This window comes from Pseudophryne corroboree, chromosome 6 (genome assembly GCF_028390025.1).
Source record: "Pseudophryne corroboree isolate aPseCor3 chromosome 6, aPseCor3.hap2, whole genome shotgun sequence".
Lineage (NCBI taxonomy): Eukaryota > Metazoa > Chordata > Amphibia > Anura > Myobatrachidae > Pseudophryne > Pseudophryne corroboree.
Genome location: NC_086449.1, coordinates 616,434,858 through 616,449,698, shown reverse-complemented (window position 1 = coordinate 616,449,698; position 14,841 = coordinate 616,434,858). Strand labels below are relative to the sequence as shown.

Below are 14,841 nucleotides of genomic sequence, written 5' to 3'. Positions count from 1 at the left end.
GGTATGGATGGATAGTATACTTGACGAAACAGAGGTAGGTAGAGCAGTGGCTTACTGTACCGTACTGCTATATATTATATACTGGTGGTCAGCAAACTGTGCAAAACTGAAATGCACCACCGGTATGGATGAATAGTATACTTGACGACACAGAGGTAGGTAGAGCAGTGGCCTTCTGTACCGTACTCCTATATATTATATACTGGTGGTCAGCAAAATTATGCACTGTACTCCCACTATATACTACAATGCAGCACAGATATGGAGCGTTTTTCAGGCAGAGAACGTATAATACTGGTGGTCACTGGTCAGCAAAACTCTGCACTGTACTCCTCCTATATAATACTGCTGGTCCCCAGTCCCCACAATAAAGCAGTGTGAGCACAGATATATGCAGCACACTGAGCACAGATATGGAGCGTTTTTCAGGCAGACAATGTATACTGGTGGTCACTGGTCAGCAAAACTCTGCACTGTACTCCTCCTATAATACTGCTGGTCCCCAGAATAAAGATATTTGCACTGCAGCCCCCTGAAACAAAGTGAGAGGACGCCAGCCACATCCTCTCACTATCATTTCCAATGCACGAGTGAAAAATGGCGGCGACGCGCGGCTCCTTATATAGAATCCGAATCTCGCGAGAATCCGACAGCGGGATGATGACGTTCGGGCGCGCTCGGGTTAACCGAGCAAGGCGGGAGGATCAGAGTCTGCCTCGGACCCGTGTAAAAAGGGTGAAGTTCGTGGGGGTACGGATTCCGAGGAACCGAACCCGCTCATCACTAATATAAATAGTGCAATTATTTGCTCAAGATGCTGGGGGAACAAAGGCTGACCAAACTGATCCTTATGGAAAACAGGATAGGTGTTTTAATATTGAAGATACTGTAGATGTGCAACAATTAGATTTCATATTTACAGAATGTAATATTATGCAATTGAATGTGAAGTGAAGTTATGATGGTCTACTACAGTAGTTAGCAGCTACCTCATAGCACTGGTTAATATTCAGACTAAAGCAGCTTTTCCTAGGGTTCGAGGGAGGGGGGGAAGGGGGTTATGGAGTTTGGCTTCTATTCTTAAGAGTGTGGTGCTGACAATTACAAACATGAAGGAGCAGCAGGTGGCATCTTTGCTGAAGCTTTGTGACTGTTGCTTATTCCTGTTAATGGTTGGCACTCAGCATGGGGGTGTCTTGGTGACAATAGTGCCTAGTGGTAGCACAGACTCATGGTAAGTTACACATCCTAAGAGGGGGCTTTAGTCTGACAGTGCAGTAAAATAGGTGTAATTGTGTCCAAATACATTTTCTTGCACTTATGTTTTTTTGTGTTTGTACAGTAAGTGCAGCATAGCAAACCAATATTCTCTGCAGTATAATTACACCTGTACAGTAAAACTACATAGATTAATAATTCTTAATACAATATCTCCTATATAATAGCCCAGATCTGTGAATTTGTGACTCATTTGCTAACGCTGGGCGGAGTCACAACACTGGGCGGAGTTAGTCAAATGAGTCACAGATCTGGCCAAATCTATAGGAGACTAGGAGCAGAAGCAGATAGTATGGGCATGGCACAGGCAGGGGTGCATACCTCCCAGCTCTCTTCAGGAGCTTTCTTCAGGCAGAAGGAGGGACACACACTTGGCGAAAAGGGGGCGTGGCTTCACGGGAGGGCCCCGTTTTCGTCAGTGAGGGCGCTCTGTGAGCTGCTGGCATGCCCCCAGGGGCTGATTATGAGTCCGGGGGGCCCTGGGCACTTGAGACAGGGGAGCCCTATCTCATTGCTGTGCCTGCTGTGGGTTGGGGGCGTGGCCTAATCGCGCCTCACGAGGCCACGCCCCCTTATGCAAATTCCGGGATTTATATATATTTTTTTATGGAATTTTGGCCCCTCAGCTAGGGCTAAATCCAGAGTAGGTGGTCGCTCCCCTCTACACACCCGCACAGGCAGAAGAAAGCAGGGAGACTGCTGCAACACCACAGACCTGCCAATACGCAGCAGCGTGTGCTGACTGTAGCACAATGCTGCCGTTGTTGCTGGCAGGACGGGGGAGCTTCTGAGCTGGGACAGAGCTACTCGAGCCGGGGGGGCCCCTAAAACTGTGGGGCCAACGGTACGTACCCCCTGCCTCCCCCTTAATCCAGCTCTGTTGCTGGAACCCCCCCTTAATCCGTACCCCCTGATGCCCCCTCTCCCTCTGTCTCCACTATTCACCGCTGCTCTGCTAAGCAGAACAGCGAGTACAGGAGCTTTCCAACTGCCCCCCCGCCCCCCACCGCGGGAAACTGCGACCCGCTGGTGGGACAGCGGGACAGACCCCAAAAAATGGGACTGTCCCGCGAAAATCGGGATATTTGGGAGGTATGGGGGTGTGTGAGGGGGTATGCCGTACAGACAGACGGGCACCGGCTCACTGTGTGATTGACCCCCCAAATCAGGATACTCAGCAGAGTGTCTCTGGCGCGGAGAAGCGTCACTTTCTGGCACACTCCACGCTTCTTAGCTGCAGTTTTGTGGGGCACCAGCCGCTGTGCAGGTTCCGTACTGCTTCTGTTATCTCCAGCCCCGGCAACCCCACCGCTAGCTGCAGCACTGCCACCCGCAGCGAGGTGCGCCCAGCTCCTTCACACACTTTAGCCGGCGGGTAGCGCTGCAGAAGTCCGAGCTGCTTGCAGGCTCCAACCCCCTCCTCCCTCCAGCCGCAGCGTCTCCTGGGAGCTAACCAGTCACTCCCAGTCTCCCCTTACCACAGTACCCAGCAGCCGCGAGGTCCGCGCCACATGCATGCTATGACCCCCTCCTCCCTCCAGCCGCAGCATCTCCTGGGGGCTAATCAGTCACTCCCAGTCTCCCCTTACCACAGTGCCCGGCAGCTGCGCGAGGTCTGCGGTGTGTGACTGAGGAGGGGGGAGGGATGCGGACGGGCAGAGGAAGCAGGACTCCAGCCTAAGAGAGTCAGCCATGCCAAGTCTCCACCAGCAGCAGATCCAACAGGTTGGAGTGGAACAGCAGCAGTGACTCCGGTAAGACACATCTGTCTGTCACCACTGTTTTGTCCCTAATACCAATCTCTCCCGTGCCCTGTGTTCTGTCATGTCCCTGTCACCCCTGGTCTTGCCCTGCCACCCTTATCCTGGCCCTTTCACCCTTTTCCTGGCCCTTTCACCCTTATCCTAGCCCTGTCACCCTTATGCTGGCCCTGTTACCCCTATCCTGGCCCTGTCACCCCTATCCTGGCCCTGTCACCCCTGTGCTTGCCCTGTCAACCCTATACTGGCCCTGTCACCCCTGTCCTGGTCCTGCCACTCCTACCCTGGCCCTGTCACCCCTACCCTGGCCCTGTCACCCCTATCCTGTCCCTGTCATTTCTGTCCTGGTCCCGTCGCCCCTGTCCTGGCCCCGTCACCCCTGTCCTGACCCTGTCACCCCTGTCCTGACCCTGTCACCCCTGTCCTGGCCCCGTCAACCCTGTTCTGACCCTGTCACCCCTGTCCTGGCCCTGTTACTGCATACCCTCCAACTACCTTTTGGCAGGTACAGTACCCGCAGCGCCTCCAGACCTCTCCCCAATGCACCACACCTCCGCACCTTCCCCTCCACCACATTCGGCACTCCACCCCTCCCCCACACGCTGTGCCTCCAGACACCCTACACCACCCGCGGCTCCCACTCCTCCGCCCCTTCACCACCCACAGCACCTCCAGGCCCCCTCCAGCATCCACCCCCCTTATATGTCTCCCCCCACACCTGCCCCCCTCCACCCGCAGCATCTGCAGACACCCTCCTCCATCCGCGGTTTCCCCCTCACCCACCCCTCCCCCACCAATGGCACCCCCGCACCTGCCCCTCCACCACCTGCAGCACCTCCGGACCTCCTTCCCCATCCGCCGCACCAACCGTACCTGCCCCTCCCCACCAATGGCGCCTGCGGACCCCTACCCCACCCCCGGCACTCCCGCCCCTTCCCATCCCACAGCACCTCCGGGACCCTTCACCCATCCACAGCATCCCCACACCTGCCCCTCTCCCACCCGTGGCACCCCTGCCTCTCCCCCACCTGCAGTGCCTCCGGACCCCTCCCCCATCTGCATCTTCCACTCCTCTGCCCCTCCCCCACCCGAAGCACCTCCCGACCCTTCCCCATCCGGGCCCCACCCCCACTTCCGCCCCCCCTCCACCCACAGCATCTACAGACACCATCCGCAGTCTCCCCCGCACCCGCTACATTCTGTACATCGTGCCCTGCAGGTGCTGTTCACGCCGTCGCAAGGGATTGCGCCTCCTTCACCATCGCACGCCCTTTAATTGTGCAATATTTAACCACTAACAAAGGAATGCAGGTAATACTCCATATAATACAAATATTGAACCCCAGAAAGGCATGCAAGGGTTAAGGGGGCGTAGCCCCTTGCGACGGTGTGAAGAGCGCCCATAGGGCGCGATGAAGCACCTAGTATAAACAATATGTTTGAGAGGAAAGATAAAAGAAGCGAATCATCATTAGCCAAAGACTGAAAATTCCACTACTCATTAGACATCCGCAGTGGTCATATTTGACAAAATGAATAGGCGTTATAATGAACTATGTACTTAGTGTGTATCTGTGTGTGTGTGTGACGTGTATATATATATATATATATATATATATATGTATATATATTTATATATATATATATATATATATATATATATATATTTATATATATAAAACATATTCCTTAGTAACAGATGGATTATTATTTAAGGCGTTAAGGCTGCAAGGTATATGAAATGAATTTCCTCACTGGAAGGTATGTCATCAATCTGCAACAAAATACTTGGCTTCTGTGAGGGGTCACAACTGACGTCAATCTCCAGGCGTTAAGTCTAGTTGTGATATCTATCCAACCCCCACTAAAAACATAGAGCCAAGCTTGCAAGAGTGTGCTTAAATCTAATTTCGATGTTTCGCTTTTCCTGTGTATAGTTTTGTGTGGGTGGGTGTGCCAGGTCAGTAAACTCTACTAATATTTTAGAAGGTTGCAGCTAGTAGTAGCACTGGTAGAAGGTGTGCCCCAGTTACAATATTAATAACAGAGACTTGGATTAGAACCTGAAGCAGAAGAGCTGTTTTGTAAAAGCATGCCTTCTCTTTGTGACCTTGGGAAGTTTAGTTTATGTCTCAATGACTCATGTGCTAAATACTGATGCAGACTATAAACACTTGAAGGCTTGAAAAAAATGTTGAGTCTTATCTTCATTCAACATCAGTTAATCTCCTGCTCCTTTACTACAAATAAAAGTTTTAAAACTGGTGATAGATAGATAGATAGATAGATAGATAGATAGATAGATAGATAGATAGATAGATAGATAGATAGATAGATAGATGCAAGTCTAGTAAAAAGAATAATATAAGTAGTAGAGGATTACTTGTTAAAAGCCAAGTAATTAGTGCATTAATTCTGCATGAAATAATAGTAAGGCTCCAGTCTCCACTCAATATTGTAGTACCAGGCCTTTTATCTTAATTTTCTGATAGGGTCTTTCATATCCATTCAGAGCACAAGCACCAGGTTAGCAACCAATAGCAAACTTAGATCCTACTGAAAATCACTTTAGAGCAGTGGTCCTCCACTTGGGGGACTAGTATCTCCAGGGTTACTTGCTGCGGGACAAGGTGGAACGTTCATGTGATGATTAGACACATAGGGAAAGCAGTGTCCTCTGATATCTAACTCCATGCATCACAGTAGGACCCTGATAACAAAAATCAAAATTCTATCTCTATTTCCCTGTAAAAGTAAATGTTTAAAAAGTTTATGAGGACTACAGTTTTTTATAGCCAATTATTATTATTATGATGATGATGATGATGATGATTATTATTATTAATTGACAAATGTATATGTAGAATTAATTTTATTTGTATAATTTTAAAAAAATACATTGTTTAAAGCACATTAGTTTGTTCTATATATAAAGACACCTAAAACAAATTTCTAATATCAATTATATTGCTTTGCAAATATTGTGGGTAGAAATAAAGACAATGGGCTGCCAGGGATTACCCGGGTGGAAAATGTTTGAGAACCACTGTTTGCCCCCATAGCACCAGCAGCTGTTGTCACACCAGCATTTACCCTGCACCTTCCTAAAAGCAAATATGTAGCAAATCTGTAACCCACTAATATCTTCATCACCCCCAGGGGTTCATGGCTTAGCCCACTGCATCTAGCCTAGCGTTGGTTGTTTGCTCAGGAGGGGGGACCCCATTCTATTTTTGCAGTCTTCACTTTCCAAAGAATTCCAGCCCTGGGCTCACTAGTTTGGGCTGGTTAATGTGATGGCAAGGGTGAGTCTCCCCACTATGGCATTATCCCTCCACAGGCTGGTTCCACCTGGTGCCGCTTGTTTGAAAATAAGGGAAACCCCATGCCATTTCCCCCACCCCTATTTTACAATACCAGACCAGGCTCACAGGTCCAGGGCTTGTTATTGCATTCTTTGTTCTTTTAAAAAATCTTTAATGTGTAAAATTCCTTGTCCCCATCCCCTGGCCACAATGAAATTAATAGTTTCTACACAGATTGGAGGTCTGCTGAAAAGTTGGCCAAGTGTGAATGCATAGATTGGATGGAGAATCTGCAATCATGTCTGCAGTAGGATTGCACAGTATAAACAGTCTGATCAGGAGTTTGATCCTCTAAGGCAGGGGTGTCAATGACAAGGCCCGCGGGCCAAATCCGGCCCGCCAGACCTCGTCTGATGGCCCGCGGTGCCGCCGCCATGAAACCCCCTTCTCCCGAGTGCCCAGCTCGGGGGGGCGGGGTTTCGCGGAATGACGCGATTGCGTCGTGACGTCACGGCGCAAACGCGTCATTCAACGAAACCCCGTCGGAGGAGGGAGAAGGGAGCCGCGCAGACGAGGAGGGAGAGGCGGCTGAAGAGCGGCGAGAACCGCTTCAAATGTAAGTCAGCCCCTCTCCCTTCCTCTCTTTCTCTCTCTCTCCCTCCTTCCACCACCTGCCGCAATGTGTAAAATGGGGACCTGTGCCTGCCACAATGTGTAAAATGGGGACCTGTGCCTGCCACAATGTGTAAAATGGGGACCTGTGCCTGCCACAATGTGTAAAATGGGGACCTGTACCTGCCGCTATGTGTAAAATGGGGACCTGTGCCTGCCACAATGTGTAAAATGGGGACCTGTGCCTGCCACAATGTGTAAAATGGGGACCTGTGCCTGCCACAATGTGTAAAATGGGGACCTGTGCCTGCCACAATGTGTAAAATGGGGACCTGTACCTGCCGCTATGTGTAAAATGGGGACCTGTGCCTGCCACAATGTGTAAAATGGGGACCTGTGCCTGCCACAATGTGTAAAATGGGGACCTGTACCTGCCGCTATGTGTAAAATGGGGACCTGTGCCTGCCGCAATGTGTAAAATGGGGACCTGTGCCTGCCGCAATGTGTAAAATGGGGACCTGTGCACTATAAAAGGGGGCACATGGCTGGGCACTATAAAAGGGGGCACATGGCTGGGCACTTTAAAAGGGGGCAGATGGCTGGGCACATATAAGGCAGGTGGAGCGGTAAATTTTGGATAGACCTACAGATACAACCGGCCCTTTGATGGGGACCAAACTGCTGATGCGGCCCCCGATGAATTTGAGTTTGACACCCCTGCTCTAAGGATTGGACAAGCGTGTAGCCAGCTTTAGTCCAGGGTCACAGTCTAATGCTTAATCTGATCTGATAGTGACACCGTATTCTGCTTAATCTGGTCTGATAGGGACACAGTATTCTGCACTATGACAGAACTACTGTAGCAAAGCAACAGAAAAGTATCCAAAGTTGTTGTTAGTGAATAAGATGCAGTGTAAGGCATTATCAATTGTACAGCTAAAGTCTACAAATAAGTAACTCTTTACCTGCACACAAAAGAGCAACATCACTAACAGAGAGTTTGACTGGATGGGAAAGGTAGGAGGACAGCAGTGGTTTCATAGGCAGCAAGAGGAAGAAATAGGAATAAAGGAAATAAAGGTGAAGAGCTGTAGGGACAATAGTTTTGGCAGCACTAAAAGGTTTTTTGGAAGTGCTGGGCTTTGCGAAAGAGGACTATGGACTAAATATACTGAGCACTTTCTGTGGTCTGAAAACCATCATGATCTGCTATGGATTTACGGTGGTTTCATGATCAAAGCCACAGTATTTACTCATTTTGAACAAGCTATGATCCCACTGCAAAAACACATGTTCCCATGCATGCATTTTATTGTTTACAAATATAAAAGAAGGTCTTGTCCATCCAAACCCCCCCCCATGCCCGCCCCAAGTAAAAAAAAGTCTAGGCTGGTAGCGGAAAAATGGGGGCCACCACTGAAATTTCCACAGGCAGGTTTCTGTTTTACCAGACACTTCTTGTGGCACTCTAGATGGGGGACACAGCCCTAGGCTGGTTATTACTGGACTGTATTCCATTTGGGAACTGTTTTTAAGCATTTTTCTACAATCACTTTGAAGCAACCCCATTGTCATATAATCTTTGGTTGTGAATTGGAGTAAAGGCTAAAGCCCCGTACACATTGGGCAACACACCAGACAATATGAACGATAACAATCTTTTTTTAAAAGTACTATTGTTATTGTCTAGTGTGTATGTCTGAATGATGAATGATGCACGCACTCACTGGTCGTTCTCATTCAGGCATTATCTATTGAACATGTAGCTCAACTTTAACTATATTGTTGAGCTGCTGTACATGTTCAGGGAGTGAAGGGAATGACGTCACGGAATGATATCATTCAGCGTGTATGCACTGGTGATCTCCCTTAATTAGCAATCAGTGATATAGCGCTGATTGGTAACTAGGAGAAGTTGCCCAGTGTGTACCTGGCTTTAGACCTGTTATGGTAAATTTACTAACATGAGAGTTCTATTTCAGATTAGATGTTGCCTGTAGCAACCAATCAGATTCTACTTCTCATTTATCTAGCACCTTCAAGAAGATAATACCTGGAATCTGATTGGCTGCTATGGGCAACATCCCATATTAAATAGTACTCCCATCTTAGTAAATTGACCCCGTTAGGTTGGACACATCTCGCTTACAGCAGGCTCAGAAAGTCTAGTGCATTTTTTGTGTTTTTGAAGTTGCATGCAAATTCTGTCATTTGTGTCCCACTCTGCTCTTTTAAAGTAAAGAGCATATTCTTTAAGTGACTGGTGAAATGTGTCCCTAGCATTTGATACCATTGCCCAGCGACACTGCTGGAGATGCAGCTACCAGAGCATGCTTGTACAATTATAGAAAACCTACCTGAACTTTGACATTCCCCTTTTCCCTTTAAAGACGGAACTCAGCTGGCACTACTTTAAGTTCTAGGTGGTTAGTTCTGTTCTTGGAGACTGCCCTGGACACGACTCCTTTCTTATTGATTACCTGTTTCCTGACTCAGCTTGCATTTGGATTCTGAGAGGTCTGATAATCTGTATACTGAATGGGCTTGGCTTGTAGTTGGAGTGTGACCTGTTTATCTGTGTACCGATTCTGGATTGTTTACAGGACTATTCAGTTACTCCAACTCTGCCAGAACCAGATTGCCTAACCATGTGTGTTCTTCGTGTGCAGCATGTGAAACAAGTAACCACAACATCTTAATCTTATTACTCAAACATTGTAATAACGTATTCCCTGCCACTGGTGTTCATATTGTGATAACAGGACATTATTCCAAGTTGTGCACCCCAGTAGGGCTGTATGGATCCACTCCTTTTTGTAAGTGCTTTGCAGTGTTTTCCAAACTACCCCTTGATAAATCTAACAGTTTATTCGGTGTCCTTTTAATAGTTTTGCTGCTGTCTTACTATCTATGATGCACCAGGAGACTGCGCTGATTAATTTCATATGTAACACTTGTATATCTGTGTGCGACTGAGAATATAAAACCAGGATGCAAAACCAGAACATGTTGAAATTTGGTCGATTTGGGGTCTAATTTCTAATTAGCCAATTTCACCCTGAGTACAGTATCTTAAACGATCTGTGTCCAAGAACGATCATATCTTATCACCAAGCATCTTTTACCTGACACATGGAGACTAAAAGCACATTTCTCAATCAGTTCTACATTTCCTTTTAATGATCTGTCTACTGAGGAAATTATGTATACAAAATAATAAACATGCACAACTCAAATATAAACGTGCATTAATGTATAGGATATATTACATCATTGCCATTTTAAAGAACACTTATTCCAATATGATAAGAAAGTTCATATTACAGTCCCATGTGTTCTGGTAAAGCAGCAATTAAAAGTTAGGAAGGGGAATTATACTTTTACATAAAAAGGAAAATGTCACCAATCGTTTCTCTCAGTATACAGTACATAACATCAGGTTCATTGCTTAACAGTAATACAAATAATTAGGAACAAATGTAGACATTTTTACATGGCAGTAAAAAAGTGTCAAGAACACTACATAATAATTAACAAATCAAATGTATTAATTATTCTATAAAGGTCATTTGTGATAGATTTACATTTTATTAGTAATGAGGAGAGAAAATCTCAAGGTGTGTTACTGCTTATGCTTAAATGAAGGCTCCCATTTGCTTCCCCAAGTGTAGTCATTGGGGGGGGGGTCATTCCGAGTTGATCGCTAGCTGCTTTTGTTCGCTGCGCAGCGATCAGGCAAAAACCCAGCACTTCTGCGCATGCGTATGCGGCGCAATGCGCACGTGCATCGTACTATTACAATGAACGCTGTAGTTTCACACAAGGTCTAGCGAAGCTTTTCAGTCGCACTGCTGGCCACAGAGTGATTGACACGAAGTGGGCATTTCTGGGTGTCAACTGACCGTTTTCAGGGAGTGTTCAAAAAAATGCAGGCGTGCTGGGAAAAACGCAGGTGTGGCTGGGCGAACACAGGGTGTGTTTGTGACATCAAAACAGGAAATGAATAGTCTGAAGTGATCGCAAGCGCTGAGTAGGTCTGAAGCTACTCTGAAACTACACAAAATTATTTTGTAGCCGCTCTGCGATCCTTTCGTTCGCACTTCTGCTAAGCTAAAATACACTCCCAGTGGGAGGCGGCATAGCGTTTGCACGGCTGCTAAAAACTGCTAGCGAGTGACCACCTTTATTTCCTAATGAGAGATCACTCCTGATGCACCACAGTCTCCCAACATATACAAAACAAGAAAAGATAGCAATAATTCTATACAGCATAAGAAATGTTTTCTTGTGCAACTGTGCATAATAGGAATCAATACGGTCGCAAGATACAATATTGTACTGTGCTGCTGTGCAGATCCTGAGAACTATAACCAGCATCTAGTGCTGGGTAGCAGTATTGTGTCTTTGTTTATTCATTCAGAGCAAGAATTAATTCTAAGAACTGAACAAATAATGGCAAGCATCACAATACTTTCATATTTACTATTATGCTTAGCCAAAACAAACCACTCAAGAATTACATAATATTTCCCCTATATTAATTAATAGTACTCCTCAGAGCCAGTTTAAAACTCTATAGGGCCCTAGGCAAAATAATGGCTTGGGGCCCCCCTTCTCTTCCGATCCGTCATGCCAAAATGCCTTTCCCATGACATTCCAAAGCACCTTTCCTCCATACCTCTCTATACATTAAAAGATTAATGTATGTGTCCACAACATTGTTAATCTTTTTCTTCCTCATATTCAACAATATAAAACATATATAATGCATTTAATGATTAGTTATATTTGCCTTTATAAAGTCCAATGTTGATAGTTCCTACATAGAGTTGCCAGTAAGCAAAAAAGTCCATATATAGTACTGTATTAATAGAACCACAAACCTCATATAATAAAAAGTCACCCCATAACATTAATACCCCTCACTAGGCCCCACATAACAATAACGGGTTCAGTATGGTATGCCGGCGGTCGGGCTCCCGGCGACCAGCATACCGGCGCCGGGAGCCCGACCGCCGGCTAACCGACAGTGTGGCGAGCGCAAATGAGCTCCTTGCGGGCTCACTGTGCTCGCCACGCTGCGGGCACGGTGGCGCGCTATTTTATTCTCCCTCCAGGGGGGTCGTGGACCCCCACGAGGGAGAATAAGTGTCGGTATGCCGGCTGTCGGGATTCCGGCGCCGGTATACTGTGCGCCGGGATCCCGTCAGTCGGCATACTGAAGACCACCCAACAATATCAACCCACTCCAACTTTAGAATGTAAGCTTTCACTATCAGGGCCCTCTTCCCTCATGTGCCTTTATGTCTCTTACATAACCTGTCTTTTTTTCAATACGCCCTTTGATGGCACCAAATCCCTCGGTTTTCTGCCACCCTGATACTTATTTCAGTGTCATCGGCTGACGCAGCTATGTTTATATACCCTGTACTTGTCCTATATTGTATTGAACTGTAAGGTTCTGTCTTCATGTTTTCCTTATTTGTTTACTCCGTAAGTGGGCGCTGTGGATCCCATGTGGCGCCATATAAATAAAGGATAATAATAACAATAATAATAATAACATAACCCTCCACACCAATCCCAATGGGAGGAACTCAATATCCCGGCTGTCGGGATCCTGGCGCTCTGCATACCGGTGCCGGGATCCCGACCGCCGGGATCCCAACAACTATTCCTTCTCTTTGTGTGTCCATGACACCCCTGGAGGGATAATAAATGCGCCGCCATTCCCGCAGCGTGGTGAGCGCAGTGAGCCCACAAGGGGCTTTTTTGCGCCCACCCCGCTGCCGGCATTCTGGCGGTTGTGATCCCAGTGCCGGTATGCTGGCGGCCAGGATCCTTAGCTCCGGTATATCGTAGTACACCCATCCCAACATAACATTCAAAATCCACCCTCACATAACATTAATAGTCAACACTCACAGCTCCCAAATAATAACCCCACACTTTACATTAACACCACCCAACATAACATTAATACCTACCCACATAAGATGAATAGCACCATTCTCCATATCATACTGAATCTTCTCATGCATAAGTATTCATCGAATAAAAATAAGATCTATCCTTAATACTATATCCTGAATAGCAATGTAAATGAGTCAAGTGTTATTAAATACACATTTATGCTACAATCTGAAGGGTTTTGTTCCCAAATAATCATAATAACCTGCTCAGATCCCTTATTATTTACCAAGAATTAGTGATGTGCACCGGACATTTTTTGGGTTTTGTGCATTGGTTTTGGATTTGGTTCCGCGGCCGTGTTTTGGATTCGGACGCGTTTTGGCAAAACATCCCTTAAAAAATTTTGTCTGATTCGGGTGTGTTTTGGATTTGGGTGTTTTTTTTTCAAAAACCCATCAAAAACAGCTTAAATCATAGAATTTGGGGGTAATTTTGATCCCATAGTATTATTAACCTCAATAACCATAATTTCCACTCATTTTCAGTCTATTCTGAACACCTCACACCTCACAATATTATTTTTAGTCCTAAAATTTGCACTGAGGTCGCTGTATGACTAAGCTAAGCGACCCAAGTGGCCGGCACAAACACCTGGCCCATCTAGGAGTGGCACTGCAGTGTCAGACAGGATGGCACTTAAAAAAATTGGCCCCAAACATCACATGATGCAAAGATAAATAAAAAAAAAGAGGTGCAAGATGGAATTGTCCTTGGGCCCTCCCACCCACCCTTATGTTGTATAAACAGGACATGCACACTTTAACAAACCCATCATTTCAGCCGCAGGGTCTGCCACACGACTGTGGCTGAAATGACTGGTTGGTTTGGGCCCCCACCAAAAAAGAAGCAATCAATCTCTCCTTGCACAAACTGGCTCTACAGAGGCAAGATGTCCACCTTCTCCTCATCGTCTGATTCCTCACCCCTTTCACTGTGTACATCCCCCTCCTCACAGAGTATTAATTCGTCCCCACTGGAATCCACCATCACAGGTCCCTGTGTACTTTCCGGAGGCAATTGCTGGTGAATGTCTCCCCAAAGGAATTGATTATTATTCATTTTGATAAACATCATCTTCTCCACATTTTCTGGAAGTAACCACCTACGCCAATCGCTGACAAGGTTACCGGCTGCACTAAACACTCTTTCGGAGTACGCACTGGAGGAGGGGGGGGGGGGGGGGTGCAACTTAGGTAAAATAAAGCCAGCTTGTGCAAGGGCCTCCAAATTGCCTCTTTTTCCTGCCAGTAAACGTACGGACTGACTGACATGCCTAGAGTGATGCTGTCACTCATATAATCCTCCACCATTCTTTCAATAGTGACAGAATCATATGCAGTGACAGTAGACGACATGTCAGTAATCGTTGGCAGGTCCTTCAGTCCAGACCAGATGTCAGCTATCGCTCCTGACTGCCCTGCATCACCGCCAGTGGGTGGTTTTGGAAATTGTATCCTTTTCCTGGCAGCTCCAGTGGCGGGAGAAAATGAAGCAGCCACCTCTTCCCATCCAGTGTTGGGAAGGTCAGGCTTCGCAACCGACACAATTGGACTCTCCTTGGGGATTTGTGATTTCGAAGAACGCACAGTTCTTTGCTGTGCTTTTGCCAGCTTAACTCTTTTCATTTTTCTAGTGGGAGGATGAGTGCTTCCATCCTCATGTGAAGCTGACCCACTAGTCATGAGGAACATAGCAGAGGGCCTTAGCCGTTCCTTGACACTCCGTGTCGTAAATGGCATATTGGCAAGTTTACGCTTCTCCTCAGACGCTTTTAATTTAGATTTTTGGGTCATTTTACTGAACTTTTGTTTTTTGGATTTTACATGCTCTCTACTATGACATTGGGCATCGGCCTTGGCAGACGACGTTGATGGCATTTCATCATCTCTGCCATGACTAGTGGCAGCAGCTTC

The 14,841-nt window shown here is 46.6% G+C and overlaps 1 protein-coding gene across 4 annotated transcripts in view; it reads right to left on the bottom strand.

Moving 5' to 3' along the window:
- LOC134933117 (uncharacterized) overlaps positions 1-14,841 on the bottom strand; it is a 148,870-nt gene that overhangs the window by 121,267 nt on the left and 12,762 nt on the right. For 2 of the 4 annotated variants that reach the window (XR_010179614.1, XR_010179612.1), the window contains exon 1: positions 9,313-9,500. The exons of the other annotated variants lie outside the window; for them this stretch is intronic. The gene's annotated coding sequence lies outside the window, so the exon portion shown is untranslated. Of the gene's footprint in view, positions 1-9,312; positions 9,501-14,841 lie in introns of those variants that run through there. 4 annotated transcript variants of the gene reach the window in all.